Here is a 21455-nt window from a genome sequence, read left to right as displayed (position 1 = left end):
ATGATTCCAATGCAGCAAGGAGATTTCTAAATGAATCTGATAAAGTTTCTTGAAACAAATACCTTTGGGTGTGCATCTCTCCTCAAGAATGGTATAGAAATTACAGCTCCAATTTAACATTCTCTGAAACCATCATGGACCAAAACAAAATATTGGAAAGTAGGCTTTCCAGTGTATTTTTAATATACTGGCCAAGATTAGTATATCTGGAGACAGATGCTTGTACTGAAATCTGGGCTCCAATACCTATATAGTTGTGTGATCTTAATTCTTTAACTTTCCACGTCTTTGTTGCTGCAGTAGTTAAGTTGGATAGTTACAGCACTTGCTTCATATGGTTGTTTTAAAGGTTAAATCGCTTAATACAAAAAACAAGTACAATGCCTGGTACAGAGCAGGTGCTTGATTTAGCATTTACTATGATCTGCCTTAACAACTGGCACAACCAGCTATTTATTGCCAGAGCAAGAAACCAGGAAATCATTACCACATTCTCTTTTTATTCCTTCTAATCACTGATGTGATTTTTAAGGTGTACTATTCTCTCAGTGAGTTTTCCTCAGTCCACTATTGTTCCCCAACAATAGACATATTGTCATATCCCCTGTCATATCCACAGGCAGCCAGAATGACTTTTATAATGCGTAGTGTGATAAGTCACTTTTCTATGTAAGTTCCTTCAGTGGCTCCTCATCCTTGGAATGGGTGCACCAGGCTCTTCAAAATATGACTTCTGTTTACTTAATTCCCCAGCATCATTTCTTGCCACATTTTCCTCATATTTACAGACTCATTAGACAAACTTTCCTGAAGCTCTATGAAAGACAGCCTCATTTGAGCCTTTCTTCTTTCACATAATACTGCTTGTTTTATTCCTGCTTTCTCTTACTTTGGCCTTAACACCCTTCAGGGCTGAGCTTGTCTATTTCTTCCTTCAGAGCTATCTGGCACTTAAATGTGGTTAGGTGCCTTCTCAATGGCCTGTGTATACTTTTCTCAGAGCTTCTTGTGCATTTCTGATATGAGTACAAAGAGTGCACAGTCTGTCTCTTCAATAGAGTGTGAACTACTAGGCAGGAGCTAGGATCTTCTTTGTTCTTATTTCTGTTCTCTGTGTGCAACATACGGCATGTAATGTCTGTGCAAAAGATGCTGGTTGAGTGAAGGCATACCTGTGGTATTGATTAATAAATTATAGGAGGTCATTTTTGGTGTTGGTTTTTGGCTTTTTAAAATAAAAATGCTAGATTTTTTCCTACAGATTTAAAGGTTTTTCTGAAACTGCCTTTTAAAAGGTTGAGTTTTTCTCCTTAAATTTGTATGATGAGATCAATCCTCATTAAGTTTGTAGAGTCTCTCAAGAGATAAGGAGAGAAGAGAGCATAAAAAAGTTAATTAAGGAAATACAAATTTATGGAAATGGTATGTCATCCTTGAAATTGCAAATGGGATTGAAAATAACACTAATTCTTATGCCCTGTTGCTGTATATTCTTTTCATTGCATGTACTATTTCATTAGCTTGTCTCGTCTCGTCTCGGAGCCTTATTTCCATTGAGAGGATTGGGACATCTTCAAGTAGAATATGCAGCCAGCTAGATGCCTTGAATGAGAGGTCTCAAATTTTTATCTGACAGCCATAGGAATTCAAAACTACAGCTTGTGACTACATGTTTATACTGGATAACTGAGTATATAAACTTGTATTGGTAAGAATTAAAGTGTTTTAAATTATTTTCAGATATTAATAAGCATAAACTTTGTCTTTTTTCTTTCAAGAATATATTTTCATTATAGAAATAATTATTTTTATAGGAAATTGATTGCAAATATTCATTCCTCTAAGGCTACACTTTCAATATGTTAGCCACTAGCCACATGTATTGAACAGTTGAAATGGGCTAGTCCAAAATTAGATGTGCTGTAAAGTTTAAGATTTCAAAGAATTCGTTTAAAAATCAATGCAAATTATTTCAGTAATTTTATATTACCTCAATAATTTTATATTTTGTTACATTTATATAGTTATTATATCTATATATAATTTATATGTTTATTTGCAGGAGTATTTTTAATATATTTAGTCAAATAATTTTTTCTTCAAATTAATTTCACCTCTGAATTTTTATTTATTTATGTATACTAGAAAATTTAAAATTACCTATGTGGCTCATATTATATTTCTATCGGACAGCTCTTCTCTAAAGTGCTTTCCATTTTGTAGCTTGTTTTGTGTGTGTAGAGTCCTGAGGAAGTTTGTAATAAAAGGACTTCATGCCAAATACCACTAATAAAGCTATTGTAATACATTAGTGTCAGTATATACAATACTGTGAATGTGTGTGTCTGCTGTTACTTCAGTCCTGTCTCTTTGCGACCCTATGGACTGTAGCCCACCAGGCTCTTCTGTCTATGGGATTCTCCAGGTAAGAATACTGGAGTGGATTGCCATGCCCTCCTCCAGGAGGTCTCCTTTACCCAGGGACTGAACCCCTGTCTCTAATGTCTCCTGCATTGGCAGACCGGTTCTTTACCACTAGCGCCACCTGGGAAGCCCAAAGTTAAATGCACCTGGTACTTAATTTTTTTCTTAAGAATATTTGAAACATATCAATTATATGATCTAAATTTGTGAATAGCTGTAGTCTACAGTTTATGTCTTGGTCAGAGATTTTATGTTTCAAATATTTTGATGTAAAATTATCCTTCTGAGTCTTCAGTTGAATTATTATTTCTTTTATTTACTCTAAAATGCTGAAGGAAGTTGGAAACTGGCAAAAAATTTTTTGCACCAACATTTGCTCATCACTGTCAGTTTTCCTCCACTCTTTTGAAACAGTGAGTGCATCAGGCTTGGGAATGCAGACCAGGGAACTTTGTTGGTAGGAAGGGACTTGCCTCCTAGGGGCAACGTATAAAGCAAGGCTGCCTGGAGGCATGCCAGAGGAAGCTGAAACCAAAGCCCAGCAGACAGTCCAACTGTGCTATTATTACAGAGTGGCAGATTCCATATAGGCTGCAATGGTTGGGAACCATGGAAACCAGACTAGAGTGAGAGTAGACAAGGGTGGCAGACAGAGCTGGAGAAGTCCCAGGAGCTGCAGGACCACAGGCAGATGGTACTTTTATGGGGCATTAGAGGCAGTTGGCTGTGTGGTCATTAGGACATCAGCCCATTTCAGATAACCAATTACAGCTTGTACAGGTTTAAGTGTATTTTACAATATAATTAATGTTTGATACAAACAGTGAATTTAATTTGTGAATTGTGTCAAGTAGCTTTCCTGTATTATCAAACTGAACCAATGGTTTTACGTAATAAAAAGCTGAAATGATGCCCCACACAAGAAAGAAATCAAATGTGATCTTTGGTTCAAAATTCTTCACTTGAGCTCTCATATTTGCTTTCCATTTCAGTTCTCAAATGTCAAATTTCAGCCCTCTGGGTTCATTTATACTTGTTTTTGTAAAATAGATAATAAGCCATTTGGTATCTCTTTAATAATATACTTGTGTAGTCACAGAAAAACCCCACCACCAACGATTTTTGTTGCTTATTTGTGTTTGGCTAACATGATAGCAATTTCATTTTTACTTCTTATTTTATACTGGAGTATAGCCAGTTAACAATGTTGTGATAGTTTCAGGTGGACAGCAAAGGGACTCAGCCATACATGTACATGTATCCATTCTCTCCCTGTGTTATTAGGACCTTGTTGGTTATCCATTTAGATATACCAGTATGTACATGTCCTCAAACCCCTAACTATCTCTTTCCTCCATTTCTTCCCCCAGACAGTCATCAATTCATCGCTAACTCTGTGTCTGTTTCTGTTTTGTAAATAAATTCATCTGTATCATTTCTTTTTAGATTTCACATATAAGAAATATCATATGATATATCTTCTTCTCTGACTTACTTCACTCAGCATGACAATCTCCAGGTCTTCCCATGTTGCTGCAAATTGCATTATTTCATTCTTTTTAATAGTTGAGTAATATTCCATTGTATGTATGTACCACATCTTCTTTATCCATTACTCTCCTGATGAACATTTACATTGCTTCCATGTCATGTTTTGGTTGTTAGAAATACTGCTGCAATGAACACTGGGGTGCATGTATCCTTTTGGATCATTTTTTTTTTCTTTCTGGGTATGTGCCCAGGAGGGAGATTGCACAGTTATGGTAGCTCTAATAGCAATTTAAAACCTATTTAGATGTATGCTGAAAAGAAATGGCAATCCACTCCAGTATTCTTGCCTGGGGAATTCCATGGACAGAGGAGCCTGGTGGGCTACAGTCCATGGGGTCCCAAAGAGTCGGACTTGATTGAGCAACTAACACAGACTTCTTGAGACACAGCTTTAACACAATCAATTTATGCATGGTAATATTTTAAATCTTAACCAGTTTCTTGGTGATTAGTCTAAGAACATGTAATAAATTATCCTAGTTATTGATAAAAGGATAAGATGGTCCAAAGCAAATGATTCATTCATTGGGTGATAGGAAGGGTAGAGTCAAGCTGGAGAGTGGTTTTGGAAGAGTTTCCCATTGGAGTGCTGCATCTTAATTTTGGGTTGACTTGTTGATAAATTTAGATTTTAATCTTTACAAATGGGAGAGATTTTTTTCTTTATTGACAGTGCCTCCATGAAGTCATGGAAGTATACTCATGGAGATGTCTTCTTGTAGCTCTTAGGAGAGGACTGAAGAGTTAAGCATTCTATGGCTTCTGCAATGAAATTGAGACTCAGAAGTCCAGGTCATCAAACTTTTTCATTTATATCTCAGCATGAGATGGCCAAAGAGGAAGACAGAAATTCTGGGCCCATCTCTCTGGAATCTTAGGAGAGAATCCCTACTGCCAGTCTGGTCTCTATTTTTCCCACACCACAGAGTTCTGATTCCAAGTGGCCTTGGGTGTGTGGTTTCCCACTCTTTTGCATATTTACTTTTTATCTTTCAACATTTAATATGCAGATGGATATAATATGGTGGCCCAGTTTAAGATGGACCACAGATGGGTTTTGTTCACTTCCTGTGGCTCTAGGCCAGGAGTAAGGAGAGAGAGAGGCTTTCACTGGGTTGATAAATCATGAACAGACTCATACATATTGGTTAGAACTTGACTCTTAATATTTCTTAGTTGGGTAAATTAACTTCCTTGTGTCTGTTTTATCTAAAAAAATGGAATTAAAAATAACACATGTCTTATAAGGGCTGCTTGAGAATAGACTGATGATTAAATGAAAGATGTTTAGCCAGTTTCTTCCATGTAATATGTATTCAAAAAGGCTGGTTATTGTTATTATCAAAGAGAAAAAATGTCTCAATCTACTGCTACATTTTCTTTGACCTCTTATGGGGCACCTCCTTAGGTAGACAAGGCTGTAAAGAAGGTTGAATGTTATGCAATGTAAAGATAGTAAGCAGTTGATAGACAAATTAAGTTCCATGTATTCTTAGGGGAATCCTATGTCTAGCATACTTATAGACCCCACATAAAAGCTTGATAACTATCATCAAGTTTCTGTATCTGAAGAAACACCGTGGAACTCAATTATTTTTAATGAAATTCCCACTTTTCCAAAACATAAATCATGAACAAGTTTTAAAAAATGAAGGTTGCCTTGGAGACTGTCAAAATGTGACTCTACACTGACTTACATTTATCAGTCCTATTTATTACATATTTTCTCTTTTAATAAAAAGCCGTTGGTTAGTCAATCATACAATTAACTGTACACTGTATCTCTTCTATCAAAACCTTCAATATGAGACAGAAACATTTTCAGTGTTAGAGATATTTTTCCATTGTGTTGGCATCATTTCCATTTATCAGATGAAATACTGCAAAGAAAATAATGTTTGGTGGATTGAACGTCTATCTTCAGAAAAAAACTTGATAAATCATGGCATAGCAGGAAAGTGAAACCTGAGAAATTACAATTTGTCTAATGACAAATTAACAGCTAACAAAAAAGACAAATGAAACTATGACATTATTTAAATAAGTATTCAGGAAAAATTACTAGCATATTTTATGTTATTAAATCTGAACTAGTTCAAAAAGGGGACTGATGGATTTTACAAATCTGCTATTATCTCGTTATTATAAAATATATTTAAAGACAATTAGCTCCAGATATTTTCAACTTTTTTAGAGAATATTTGAGGACTAAAGAATGATAAACTATCTACTCTGTTCTCCATTTTTAGAAATACAAATCAGATGCTCCCATAGAAGTAAGACTGCAGTTCTGAGAGATGGTATAGTGGATAAAAACAATCCTTTGAGGCAGTAGTTTGAGTTAGAAGATACTTTGTTCCCTTGAACAAGTTTAGTAACCTTGAAGCTTCATATTTCTCATCTCTACAGAATCCACCTATAGTTCTATATGATTTTTAATAAATCAATTCATTTGAAGTTTTTAGAAAAATTTGCCACATATAAGCATTCTGCCAGTTAATATTATCATTATTTTTATTATTGTTATTGCTACTACTGTTATTCTATATAAAGCTATTGGTTGGCCAAATTTAGGAACTCATTCTTGGCAATTCAAAATTTGCTTTAAAAAAAAAAAACTTACTTTAGGATTAACTTATAAAGTGTTTGTTCTAACATATCAAGGTTAAAAGAAAAAAAGAGGTGAGGTTATAAGAGACCAGAGGCTTCTCACTGTCCAAATAAATCACCACTGAAATTCTCATCATTATTAATAACTTTAGAAAAATATGCATTATCATTTAAATTGGTGGCATGTTGTTACATGTATCTTGGACTAGTTATGAAGAAAGTTAGTGATTAATATTTCTTAATTTCATTTCCTACAATGCATATATGTTGGAGTAGTTGGCAACTTAGATTCTGGATGTTGTAGCAAAAACCCTGGACAGCTAAGAAATGAGATCCAGATGAAATACTTTCATTTCATAACTACATGCCTTCAGAAACAGTCTTGAGTATTTATCAAGCCTCTTACAGTTCAAAATTCTACAAGTCTGAGAGTAATGATGGAACTGTGGTAAGGATACTAATTCAGAGTAATAACTTAATCTTACATAATTAACTCAAAGCCAAGCTCAAAAAAGCCTTCAGTATAAAATATAGGAAAACTCGTTTATGATAAAATAATGTATTGTGTGAATTTTAAAGTTCTGTTGTAAATGTTTTAAGTTTGTTCTACCACCGCATGTTGTGTACAGAGGCAGAGAGTTGTGTGTGTGTGTATACACACACACACACACACACACACACACTTAACTTTTAAGTAAATATATTCTATTTCTCCAATTAGGTGGTACATACCTCAAAAAAGGAAGCTCAGGTATGTACCACCTAACAGATAAAATAGAATATATTCTTAAAAGTTACATATCCATAGTTTTTTTCAACAAGTAACTGATATTTTTTTTAAAAGATATCTCTAAAGTTGTGAAAATATTTTGTATACTTGAAATTGAATTTTTCTACTTAGATACATTTAGTGCAGGAAGTATACATCCCAGGCAAGGAGAATGGTGTGAACTAAAGCTTGATAGTAGGGATATATATGGCTTGTGTAGGAGTAGTGTGTAGACTAGTTTGGAAGGAACAGAGGGCTTGGGGGAGTGAACAGAGAGCTTCAAACTAGGATGGAGAACATATTGCTGACTGCCTTGACTACCTGTTAAAAACATATAACATAGTTCGCTAGAAAATGTAGAATGATCACAAGTTTTTAAAAAGATTGTAATATATGCAAAGTGTTTTTTTTTTATAGTGAAATTAATCTGGCAGCACTGTGAAGGTAAATTGGATATGAATGAGAATAGAGTCAATGAGCTAGTTAAGACTGGTTTAGCAGCAATAGAAATGTAGAAGGAGGAATAAATACAAGTGATGTGAGTCCTCTAGTGCAAATATAATCTTATTCATCATTGCATTTTAAGCACACAGTATAACAGATGCTTTATTTAAGCACAAAAATTTGTTTATTAAATAGGTATTGGAAAATTTTATTTTAAACAGAAAACATGTTTTAATTTACACATGAATTCTAAAAAAAAGGAGACCTAAGAAGTGGCAAAAAGCACTTTTATACTTTTTAGACAGTTCAGTTCAGTTCAGTCACTCAGTCGTGACCAACTCTTTGAGACGCCATGAATCGCAGCACGCCAGGCCTCCCTGTCCATCACCAACTCCTGGAGTTCACTCAGACTCACGTCCATCGAGTCAGTGATGCCATCCAGCCATCTCATCCTCTGTTGTCCCCTTCTCCTCCTGCCCTCAATCCCTCCCAGCATCAGAGTCTTTTCCAATCAGTCAACTCTTCGCATGAGGTGGCCAAAGTACTGGAGTTTCAGCTTCAGCATCATTCCTTCCAAAGAAATCCCAGGGCTGATCGCCTTCAGAATGGACTGGTTGGATTTCCTTGCAGGCCAAGGGACTCTGAAGAGTCTTCTCCAACACCACAGTTCAAAAGCATCAATTTTTTGGTGCTCAGCCTTCTTCACAGTCCAACTCTCACATCCATACATGACCACTAGAAGAACCATAGCCTTGACCAGACGGACCTTTGTTGGCAAAGTAATGTCTCTGCTTTTCAATATGCTATCTAGGTTGGTCATAACTTTCCTTCCAAGGGGTAAGCGTCTTTTAATTTCATGGTTGCAGTCACCATCTGCAGTGATTTTGGAGCCCCACAAAATAAAGTCTGTCACTGTTTCCACTGTTTCCCCATCTATTTCCCATGAAGTGATGGGACCAGGTGCCATGATCTTCGTTTTCTGAATGTTAAGCTTTAAGCCAACTTTTTCACTCTCCTCTTTCACTTTCATCAAGAGGCTTTTGAGTTCCTCTTCACTTTCTGCCATAAGGGTGGTGTCATCTGCATATCTGAGGTTACTGATATTTCTCCCGGCAATCTTGATTCCAGCTTGTGCTTCTTTCAGTCCAGCATTTCTCATGATGTACTCTGCATATAAGTTAAATAAGCAGGGTGACAATATACAGCCTTGATGTACTCCTTTTCCTATTTGGAACCAGTCTGTTGTTCCATGTCCAGTTCTAACTGTTGCTTCCTGACCTGCATACAGGTTTCTCAAGAGGCAGGTCAGGTGGTCTGTTATTCCCATCTCTTTCAGAATTTTCCACAGTTTATTGTGATCCACAGAGTCAAAGGCTTTGGCATAGTCAATAAAGCAGAAATAGATATGTTTCTGGAACTCTTGCTTTTTCCATGATCCAGTGGATGTTGGCAATTTGATCTCTGGTTCCTCTGCCTTTTCTAAAACCAGCTTGAACATCTGGAAGTTCACAGTTCACATATTGCTTTTAAACAAAGAAACCACAAATTTCTGAGGAAGTGGCAGGATCGAGAAACTTGGGCTTTTGGTGCATATTTAGTGAAGAATCGAAACAGTTTGGGCTTGAGGCAGTAAATAAAGAAGGAACATGGTTTGTTTATTTGACCTCTTTGACTGAATTCCCAGCTCTGGCAGTAAGAGTGTCCTTCTACCGCAAGATGTAGGGAGGGCACCTTTCACACGGGGATTCATTTCTGGCTTTTACAGAGACAAGAGAGGAGAGTCAGGGTGTCATTCTTTCATAGGCCATTATTATGTAGTTTTAACCTGACATAATATGCCACTTTGGCATTTTTAGGGATGGCCCATCCTAAGCCCCCATGTTGATGAGGATTCACCTCCCCTCATATTTTGTTCCTCAGCCCTGGGGAGGGAGTGGCTTTCTGTAGTTATTGATCTGGGCTGCCTTGACATTCCCCTTCATATCCCATTTCCTGCATAACCAACTTTCTGCCTCAAATATCTTCTTTTTAAAAAGTTTTTATTTATATTAGAGTATATGATTTACCGGAGAAGGCAATGGCACCCCACTCCAGTACTCTTGCCTGGAAAATCCCATGGATGGAGGAGCCTAGAAGGCTGCAGTCCATGGGGTCGCTGAGGGTTGGACATGACTGAACGAATTCACTTTCACTTTTCACTTTCATGCATTGGAGAAGGAAATGGCAACCCACTCCAGTGTTCTTGCCTGGAGAATCCCGGGGACGGGGAAGCCTGGTGGGCTGCCATCTATGGGGTCACACAGAGTTGGACACGGCTGAAGCGACTTGGCAATTAGCAATATGATTTACAGTGTTGTATTAGTTTCAGGTATACAGCAAAGTGATACAGTTATCTGCATACAAAGAACTTAATCATGTCCAACTCTTTGCGACTGCACAGACTGTAGCCCATCAGGCTCCTCTGTCCATGGAATTCTCCAGGCAAGACTGAAGTAGGTAGCCATTCCCTTCTCCATGGAAGCTTCCAACCCAGGGATCGAACCTGGGTCTTTACTGTCTGAGCTACCAGGTTATACGTGTGTGTGTGTGTATACACATATATTTTACATATATATAATATATATACACACACACACACATATATTCTTCAGATTCCTTTTTCATGTAGGTTATTACAGAGTATTGAGTAGAGGTTCCTGTGCAATACAGTAGGGTATTGTTATCTATTTTATATGTATTTTTTTTGTGTATTAGTATTAATCTCAACCTCCTCTAATTTTCCCCCACCCCCTCATTTTCTGTTTGGTAACTATAAGTTTATTTTATAGGTCTGTGAGTCTGTTTCTGTTTTCTAAATAAATTCATTTGTTTCATTTTTTAAGATTCTACATATAAGTGATATCATATGATATCTGTCTTTCTCTGACTTCCTTTAGTATGATAATCTCTAGATTCATCTATATTGATGGAAATGGCATTATTTTATTGTTTTTATGGCTGAGTAATATTCCTCTGTGTACATGTATCACATCTTCTTTATCCATTCCTCTGTTGGTGGGCATTTAGGTTGCTTCCATGTCAGCTATTTCAAATAGTACTGCAATAATTATTGGTTGCATGTGTCTTTGCAAAGTATAATTTTCTCCAGATATATACCCAGGAATAGGATTGATGGATTACATGGTAGTTCTGTTGTTAGTTTTCCATATGTATATTTTTCATAGTGGTTGGGAAATTTACATTCCCACCAACAGTGTAGGAGGGTTCCCTTTGTTCCACATCCTCTTCAGCATTTATTGTTTGTAGACTTTTTCATGATGGCCATTTTGACTAGTGTGAGGAAATAGTTCATTGTCGTTTTAATTTGCATTTCTCTGATAATTAGCACTGTTGGTAGTGTTGAGCACCTTGTGCTTTTTGGCCATCTATATATCCCACTTTTTTTTTTTTTTTTTTCTGGTAATGACTTTATTTTTTCAGTTAACATAACCAACCCATGATACAGCATACTAAATCCTAAAGTACAAATCCAAGTAAGGTAATACCTTTACTAAGTTACAAAACTTTGGCAAATCAGTACAGTACTCTTTAACACAATATAATGTACTTTTGTTGGAGTCATTTATTACTTTTGTGATAATTTTTACTCCAAAATAATGTTATCTGGGTATGAAATGAAAACATAATGATTTTTAATGGTGGTTTATAGCAGAGCAAATTATTTTATGCAGTTAATGTCTTTTTAAAATGATACAGTTTCTCCTTTAAAAGTGAGTTCCCTCATGTAAGCTATCCAAGATTACTGAAACAGGGCAGTTGTGCATATACAGAGGGGGCTCTGTTTGCTTCTGAGGTTGGTCCAAAGCCAGATAGAATTCCAATGAATGAAAAGCTTTAAAATTCTGCCTTAAAGAGGTTTCACCAGCCAATACCAATTTCCAAACATACTTTTCAAAAATTGTTAAAATTTTGCATGTATTGAATTCTCAAAATCAGTCATTTCTGACCATATGAATTTCAGCTGATCCCTTTTATTTAGAAACCCTGACCTCTTTGGTTTGATCATGTCACATAGCTTTAGCTTATTAAAAAGAATTCTACCTAAAATAGAGTTGTATTTTTTAAATAACAAATAAATATACTGCCAGCTTGTAGAGACTTGGGGAACTGGGTGCCATGTATCAACTTTCATTATCATTTCTTCACAAATGCTGCTGCTGCCATTGGTGTCTGTCTTGCCAAAGCTGTCAGTTCCTCTATTTCAGCATTTAGTTTATGTATTACACACTCCATTGATTCTCAGCCTTTATTCAGTTCAGTTCAGTCTCTCAGTTGTATCTGACTCTTTGTGACCCCATGGACTGCAGCACGCTAGGCCTCCCAGTCCATCACCAACTCCTGGATATACTCAAACTCATGTCCTTTGAGTCGGCGATGCCATCCAACCCTCTCATCCTCTGCCATCCCCTTCTCCTCCTGCCTTCAATCTTTCCCAGCATCAGGGTCTTTTCAGATAAATCGGTTCTTCCCATCAGGTGGCCAGAGTACTGGAGTTTCAGCTTCAGCATCAGTCCTTCCAATGCATATTCAGGACTGATTTCCTTTAGGATGGACTGGTTGGATCTCCTTGCAGTCCAAGGGACTCTCAAGAGTCTTCTGCAACACTACAATTCAAAAGCATTAATACTGCAGCACTCAGCTTTCTTTATAGTCCAACTCTCACATCCATACATGACCACCGGAAAAACCATAGCTTTGACTAGATGGACCTTTGTTGGCAAAGTAATGTCTCTGCTTTTTAATGTACTTTCTAGGTGGGTCATAGCTTTTCTTCCAAGGAGCAAGCATCTTTTAATTTCATGGCTGCAGTCAACATCTGCAGTGATTTTGGAGCCCCCAAAAAGAAATTCTGACACTGTTTCCACTGTTTCCCCATCTATTTCCCATGAAATGATGGGACCAGATGCCATGATCTTAGTTTTCTGAATGTTGAGTTGTAAGCCAATTTTTTCACTCTCCTCTTTCACTTTCATCAAGAGGCTTTTTAGTTCTTCTTCACTTTCTGCCATAAGGGTGGTGGCATCTGCATATCTGAGGTTATTGCTATTTCTCCTGGCAATCTTGATTCCAGCTTGTGCTTCATCCAGCCCAGTATTTCTCATGATGTACTCTGCATATAAGTTAAATAAGCAGGGTGACAGTATACAGCCTTGACGTACTCCTTTCCCGATTTGGAACCAGTCTGTTGTTCCATGTCTAGTTCTAGCTAGTTGCTTCCTGACCTGCATACAAATTTCTCCAGAGGCAGGTCAGGTGGTCTGATATTCCCATCTCTCTAAGAATTTTCCAGAGTTTGTTGTGATCCACATGGTCAAAAGCTTTGGCATAGTCAATAAAGCAGAAATAGATGTTTTTTTCTGGAACTCTATTGCTTTCTTGATGATCCAGTGGATATTGGCAATTTGTCCTCTGGTTCCTCTGCCTTTTCTAAATCCAGCTTGAACATTTGGAAGTTCACGGTTCATGTACTGTTGAAGCCTGGCTTGGAGAATTTAAAGCATTACTTTGCTAGCATGTGAGATGAGTGCAATTGTGTAGTAGTTTGAACATTCTTTGGCATTGCCTTTCTTTGGGATTGGAATGAAAACTGACCTTTTCCAGTCCTGTGGCCACTGCTGAGTTTTCCAAATTTGCTGGCATATTGAGTGCAGCACTTTCACAGCATCATCTTTTAGGATTTGAAATAGCTCAACTGAAATTCCATCACCTCCACTAGCTTTATTTGTAGTGGTGCTTCCTAAGGCTCACTTGACTTCTCATTCCAGGATGTCTGGCTCTAGGTGAGTGATCACAACGTTGTGGTTATCTTGGTCATGAAGATATTTTTTGTACATTTCTTCTGTGTTCTTGCCACCTCTTCTTAATATCTTCTTTTTCTTTGTTAGCATTTGATGATATCGTACTTGCCATCAGCCCTTCAAGGTAACTGCTGAGACTGATCTCTTTCACGGTAATTATGGCTTCTCGAATCAAGTATTTTTTTCTGGGTCTTGAGGATGTGGTTTATATATGTCTCTCATCTACTGAAACCATATTTGTAAATGAAATATTTGTAGATTTAAGTTCCATTATGGATCCACTACAGAATATTCTTGCATATATGTTTTGGTTCTTGCTGCACCAATAATAGATTTCACAATGGAAGGCAGTCCCCACTCTGCTGAGAAGTCTATGGCTGTGCAACCTTCCAGAGGTGTATATGTGTCTTTCCAGTACATCAGCTCCAACCACACTCGGGTTCATAGGGTTTGGGTGTTTCTGCATTGCAGCTGTTGTAACAATTTCCCATGGGTGGTCAAAGACGTGCTCTGAAGTCCAGATCTTCAAGGTGATGGTGGCCAGTACAGTTTCCTGGTGATGCTAGGTCACAAATGAGGCAAAGAGACCACTCTTGCCCAAGCTCTGGCCCTCAGCCACCCTGCCAGCTGCCCAGTGTATATCTTCTTTTTTTAATAGAAATGTCTTTTTAGATCTTGTGCCCATTTGGGGGTTGGGTTATTTGGCTTTTTGATCTTGAGCTGCATGAGCAGTTCATACATTTTGGAGATTAATCCCTTGTTGGTCACATCATTTGCAATTATTTTCTCTCATTCTGTGTGTTGTTTTTCTGTTCTGTTTATGGTTTCCTTTACTGGGCAAAGGCCTTTAAGCCTAATAAGGTCCCATTCATTTTTTATTTTTGTTTTTATTTTCATTATTCTAGGAGGTGGATGCAAAAAGATACTGCTGTGGTGTACATCAAAGAGTGTTCTGTCTATGTTTCCTTCTAGGAGTTTTGTAGTATACAGTCTTAATTTAGGTCTTTAATCCATTTTCAGTTTATTTTTGTGTATGGTATTAAAATTTTAATTTAATTCTTTTACAGCTGTCCAATTTTCTCTGCACTACTTTTTGAAGGGACTTTTTTCTTCTTGTACATTATTGCCTCCTTGATCATAGATTAAGGTGACCATAGGTGCATGGGTTTATTTCTTGGTTTTCTATCCTGTTATATTGATCTATATTGCTGTTTTTCTGTCAGTGCCATACTGTTTTGATGACTGTAGCTTTGTAGTATAGGCTGAAGTCAGGGAGACTGACTCCTCCATCTCCTTTTTTCCGTCACTAAGGGTTGCTTTGGCTGTTTGGGTTTGTGTGTGTGTGTGTGTGTTTCCATACTAACTTTGAACTTTTTGTTCTTGTTCTGCAAAAAATGCCATTGTTAATTTGATAGGCATTGCACTGAATCTGTATATTGCCTTGGGTAGTATAGTTATTTGACAATACTAATTCTTCCAATCCAAGAATATGGTATATCTTTCCATCTGTTTGTGTCATCTTCAATTTTGGTCATATCAGTGTCTTACAGTTTTCAGAGTATAAGACTTTTGCCTCCTTAGATAGGTTTGCTCCTACTTTTTTTTTTTTTTTTGATGTGATGGCAAATGAGGTTGTTTCCTCTCAATTATCAAAGAAATCAGATAATTTCTTTCTGAGCTTTCATTGTTAGTGTATAGGAATGCAACATATTTCTGCGTATTAATTTTGTATCCTTCAACTTTACTAGATTCATTGATTAGCTCTAGTAGTTTTCTGGTGGCATCTTTAGGATTTCCTATCTATAGTATCATCATCTGGAGACAGTGACAGTTTTACTTTTTTTTTTTTTCCGATTTGGATTCCTTTTTCTTCTTTATCTTCTGATTGCTGGCCTAGGACATCCAGAACCAAATTGAATAGAAGTGATGACAATGGACATCCTTGTCTTATTCTTGATCTTAGAGGGAATGCGTTCAGCTTTTCACTGTCGAGTATAGTATTAGCTGTGGGTTTGTAATATATGACCTTTATTATGTTGAATTATGCTCTTTCTCAGAGAAGGCAATGGCACCCCACTCCAGTACTCTTGCCTGGAAAATCCCATGGATGGAGGAGCCTGGTAGGCTGCAGTCCATGGGGTCGCTGAGAGTTGGACACGACTGAGCAACTTCTCTTTCACTTTTAACTTTCATGCATTGGAGAAGGAAATGGCAGCCCACTCCAGTGTTCTTGCCTGGAGAATCCCGGGGACGGGGAAGCCTGGTGGGCTGCCGTCTATGGGGTCGCACAGAGTCGGACACGACTGAGGCGACTTAGCAGCAGGAGCATGCTCTCTCTATGCCCGCTTCCTGTAGAGTTTTTATTTTAAATAAGTGTTGGATTTTATCAAAACCTTTTTCTGCATCTGTTGAGATGATCAGATGGTTTTTATTCTCAGTTTGTTAATGTGGTATATCATACTGATTGATTTGCAAATATCGAAAAAATTATTACATCCCTGGGATAAATCCAACTTGATCATGATGTATCATCCTTTTAATATATTGGATTAATTTTTAAGGGTTTTTGCATCTATGTTCATCAGTGATATCTGTAATTTGTGTGTGTGTGTGTGTGTGGGGTATCTTTGTCTGATTTTGAAGGTGATGGTGGTCTTATAGAATAAGTTAGGGAGTGTTCTTTCCTCTAATTTTTGGGATAGTTTGATAAGGATACATTTTAACTCTTCTCTAAATGTTTGATAGTATTTGCCTGTGAAGCCATCTGGTCCTGGACTTTTGTGTTTTGGAAGATTTTTAGTCAGTTTCAGTTTTAGTGCTTGTGATTGGTCTGCTCATGTTTTCTATTTCTTCTTGGTTCAGACTTGGAAGGTTGTATGTTTCTAAGAACTTTTCCATTTCTTCTAGGTTGTCTATTTTATTAGCATATAAATTCTTTTTCGTAGACTCTTGTGATACTTTGTATTTCTGTGGTGTCTATTGTAACTTCTCCTTTCTCATTTCTAATTTTCTTGATTTGAGCCTTCTCTGTTTTTTTTTCCTTGATGAGTGTGGCTAAAGGTTTATCAATTTTGTTTGTTTTTTTCATAGGACCAGAGTTTAGTTTTATTGATCTTTTCTATTGTTTATTTCTGTTTCATTCTTTTTTTTTTTTTTTTTTTTTGTGTCTTTTTTTTTTTTTTTAATTTTATTTTATTTTTAAACTTTACATAACTGTATTAGATTTGCCAAATATCAAAATGAATCCGCCACAGGTATACATGTGTTCCCCATCCTGAACCCTCCTCCCTCCTCCCTCCCCATTCCATCCCCGATATGATTGTTTTCCAGTTTGTGAGTCACCCACCCAGTGGGTATAGGATTTGATTGTATCTTACCATCTCATTGTGGCTTCTACTTTGTCTTTGGAAGTTAACTACCTTTTGCGGTAGGTTCCTGTCCTTTTTTGAATGTTTTTTTCAGCAGTTAGTTGTGATTTTGGTGTTTTTATGAGAATAGGTGAGCTTAAGTCCTTCTGCCCCATGATCTTGTCTCCTCTTTCTCCCTTTTCTCTTTTTCTAGAAAATCCCAAAATTTTCCAGTCATGTGATATGGGTGGGATTAAATCCACACAATCACCTTACCAAAACAGAGGATCACATTCCCCTGATCCTCACAATCAGAGGTTGACAAAGGAAGGGTTGGCTCAAGGAAGTTCAAGATTTTGTGTGGGGTTTGCAAGAAGAGAAAATATTTCCGCCTTCCTATAAGAGACATGTAACTCTTGTCAAAGCTATCTAACCTAAAAGTACAAGGATATTCATGTTTAGATAAAATATATACTGTGGAAAAGAATGGAGGGTCAGAATGAAATCAAGAGCTTATTAGTATTATTGGGTCACTACATCTTTAATTTTTCAGTTACCTGAAGCACTAAATACCTTTTTTCCTAATACTTTCAACTGAAGGGACTTTACCTAATATAAAGTCAAATTGGGATTAAATTTCCTGCTTCCTCTAATGCCTTATGAGAATTGGTTTTTGAACACTATATATTTAAACAAATTGAAACAAGATCTCCTATTTATTAGTCTTTCCCTCTTCCTCTTGAATTAGAAATGAACCTTCATAATTGAACAGGATATATGGGAAACAGAAAATAATAGATAATTTTATGGCTAGAATAAGGTATCAGGTGGCATTTTCTATGTACATGGTGATGATTTAAATAAATAATGATGATTTTATGCATAGCAAAATACAAGGACAGTTTTATTTGTTGACTAAGTTATACCAGTGTCATCAAATTTGGTTTGTGTGCCAAAATAGCCCAGGTTGGAGGGCATAATTGCTGATAGCAGTTCAAAAGTGATTTTAAAATGTGCCAAACAACCAAATTCAACTTGAATTTTCAACTCAATTTATATATGCAAACATAGAAGTTATTTCTTCAAACTTTATAAACTGGTGCTGAGTAGATTTTTTTTTTCCACATGTAAAAAGAAATAATTTTGTATATATTTATTGACTATTGTCACCATATATGTTAACTATATGTGTGTGTATATATATATATATGTATGTATATACACATATGTACCTATACATGTCTATTTATATAATCTCTTTACACATATAAAATATACACATGGTATATAATATTTCTCTATAAAAATATATTTACCTGAAAGTATGCTATTTTCTAGTCTCCTTATACAAGTCTAAATAAATTGTTTTTATACAGCTATTCTTCTTCTATAAATATGCATAAATTTCGGAGAAGGCAATGGCACCCCACTCCAGTACTCTTGCCTGAAAAATCTCATGGACGGAGGAGCCTGGTAGGCTGTAGTTCATGGGGTCGCTGAGGGTCGGACATGACTGAACGACTTCACTTTCATGCATTGGAGAAGGAAATGGCAACCCACTCCAGTGTTCTTGCCTGGAGAATTCCAGGGACAGAGGAGCCTGGTAGGAGGCTGTTTATGGGGTCGCACAGAGTCAGACACGACTGAAGCGACTTAGCAGCAGCAGCGTACATAAATTTGATTTTGAGAGAACATATTTGAACAGTATGGCACTGACTCACTAATATGGAATATTATCAAAGTAAACTGTAAGGAAAATTGTGCAATAAACTTTTTGACAATTTTTTTCTTTTAGAATCAAGTTAGACTAAAGTGTAATGTAGAAAAAAAGATATGTGGCCTCAAGTTGTACTCAGTAATTCTATGCATACTTATATAGATATGACAGAAATATTATAATAATAAAGATAATATTTTTTATAGAAAACTTCAAATGGGTGTGAAGTTAGAGAAGTCATGGGAGTTTTGATTTTCAAAATGATTTCTAGAATACTTTTGTCATCTTAAATTTTTAATCAGTTTAATGAATAGCTACTGTAAAACTTATGAGGAAAAAATCTGCAAATGAGATACATTTTTATTCTGAAGAATGTTTTTTCAAAGAGATAGCATTCTCATGTTTATCAAAAGATTATGGGTCATTGTTTTTAGAAGAAAACCATTTCCTTCTCTCATACTTTTTAGTCATGTCCCAATGATCCTCTGGAGGAGGTGCCCCCTGAGAGCAAACTGGGTTCACAATTAATGTACTGACTCCTCCAGGAAACAGGGCTGTGGCGGCTGCTTAACTATTCTGCTGCCATATTCCACAATGACACTTTGGGTCCAAAGAAAGAGAATGAAACTGCTTGTCCCCAGGTATAAATAACAATTTGGGTGATGAAAAATGAATGAAAATAGCTCAAATCCACCTTTCCCATAAGTAATGAAATAATTTGTTCCAACAATAAAAGAATCCATTGACAAAGATAACAATTTCTAAGCCTCCTAGAAATTTGCAGTCTAATATAATATGTGTTTCCCTAATTTTGAAGTCTTCCCTTATGGCTCAGATAGTAAAGAATCTGCCTAAAATTCAGGAGACCCAGGTTCAATCCCTGGGTTGGGAAGATCCCCTGAAGAAGGGCAAGGCTATCCACTCTAGTATTCTTGCCTGGAGAATTCCATGGACAGAGGAGCCTGGCAGGCTGCAGTCCTTGGGATTGCAAAGAGTTGGACATGGCTGAGCGACTAACACTTTCTCCCTATTTTTAAGAAAAATTTTGAAGGCTAATTTTTTTGAAAAAACTGCATTTATGTGTGTTAGTTGCTCAATCGTGTCTGATTCTTTGTGACCCCATGGACTGTAGCCCACCAGGCTCCTCTTTTCATGGAATTCTCCAGGCAAGAATAGTGGAGTGGGTTACCATTTCCTTCTCTAGGGAAAAAATGCATACATTATTTCAATTTTATTGTTTAAATTTTTATTTATATTTGTCTTTTTATTAAAAAATATATGCAATTTAAAACAGTTGAAGATCCCCAGTGAAAACAGTGCCACTTCAGTTTTCTGATCTTGATTATCAGCAATGATCAGAGTTGTTGGCTTATTGTGTATCCTATAAATATTCTATAAAAATCCTTCATGCATCTTAGTTCAGATATGTAAATATATTTGTTAAATGATTTTGCAGTGGATTTCTAGGTCAAGGGTGTTTAAGTCAGGGTAGGGTAAGTTACATTACAGTAACCAATAATATCAAAGTGTAAGAGACATAAAACACCAAAGTTTAATTTTGACTCATGTTACATGTTCATTTACGGTCAGTTGAGGTCTCCATGCAGCCTGAAGTGATGAAGCAGCCAGTGTCAGGAACATTCAGCTGTGGAGTTGGTTTCTATTTCTAGTCTGTGGTCTGCAAATTTGCCTCAGTAAGTTTAGTTCAGTTGCTCAGTCATGTCTGACTCTTTGCAAACCCATGGACTGCAGCACGCCAGGCTTCCCTGTCCGTCACCAACTCCTGGAGCTTGCTCAAACTCACGTCCATCCAGTCGGTGAAACCATCCAACCATCTCATCCTGTGCTTTCCCAGCATCAGGGTCTTTCCCAATGAGTCAGTTCTTTGCATCAGGTGGCCAAAATGTTGGAGCTTCAGCTTCAGCATCAGTCCTTCCAGTTGAATATTCAGGACTTATTTCCTTTAGGATTGACTGGTTGGATCTCCTTGCAGTCCGAGGGACTCTCAAGAATCTTTTCCTACACTACAGTTCAAAAGCATCAATTCTTTGGTACCCAGCCTTCTTTATGGTCCACCTCTCACATCCATACATGACTACTGCAAAAACCATAGCTTTGACTAGACGGAACTTTGTCAGCAAGATAATGTCTCTGCTTTTTAATATGTGGTCTAGGCTGGTCATAGCTTTTCTTCCAAGGAGCAAGCGTCTTTTAATTTCATGGCTGCAGTCACCATGTGTGGTGATTTTGGAGCCCAAGAAAATAAAGTCTGTCACTGTTTCCATTGTTTCCTAATCTATTTGCCATGAAGTGATGGGACTGGATGCCATCCATGATGTTCGTTTTTTGAATAATGCGATTTAAGTCAGCTTTACACTGATATTTCTCCTGGCAGTCTTGATTCCAGCTTGTGCTTCATCCAGCCTGTCATTTTGCATGATGTACTCTGCATGTAAGTTAAATAAGCAGGGTAACAATACATAGACTCAATGTACTCCTTTCCCAATTTGGAACCAGTCCATTGTTCCATGTCCAGTTCTAACTGTTGCTTCTTAACCTTGACAGATTTCTCAGGAGGCATGTAAGGTGGTCTCACATTCCCATCTCTTTAAAAATTCTACAATTTATTGTGACCCACATAGTCAAAGACTTTGGCATAGTCAATAAAGCAGAAGTAGATGTTTTTCTGGAACTCTCTTGCAAATTTCCCTATTTGCTCAAATTTATTTGTATCC

At 36.9% G+C, this 21455-nt stretch overlaps 1 pseudogene; it reads right to left on the bottom strand.

Annotated features, from left to right (window-relative positions):
- Window positions 1-11992: 11992 nt before the first annotated feature.
- Window positions 11993-21455, bottom strand: part of LOC102389758 — a 30209-nt pseudogene continuing 20746 nt past the window's right edge.

This window comes from Bubalus bubalis, chromosome 9 (genome assembly GCF_019923935.1).
Source record: "Bubalus bubalis isolate 160015118507 breed Murrah chromosome 9, NDDB_SH_1, whole genome shotgun sequence".
NCBI lineage: Eukaryota > Metazoa > Chordata > Mammalia > Artiodactyla > Bovidae > Bubalus > Bubalus bubalis.
The sequence above is the reverse complement of the archived record's forward strand: the minus strand, read 5'-3'. Positions and strand labels throughout refer to the sequence as shown.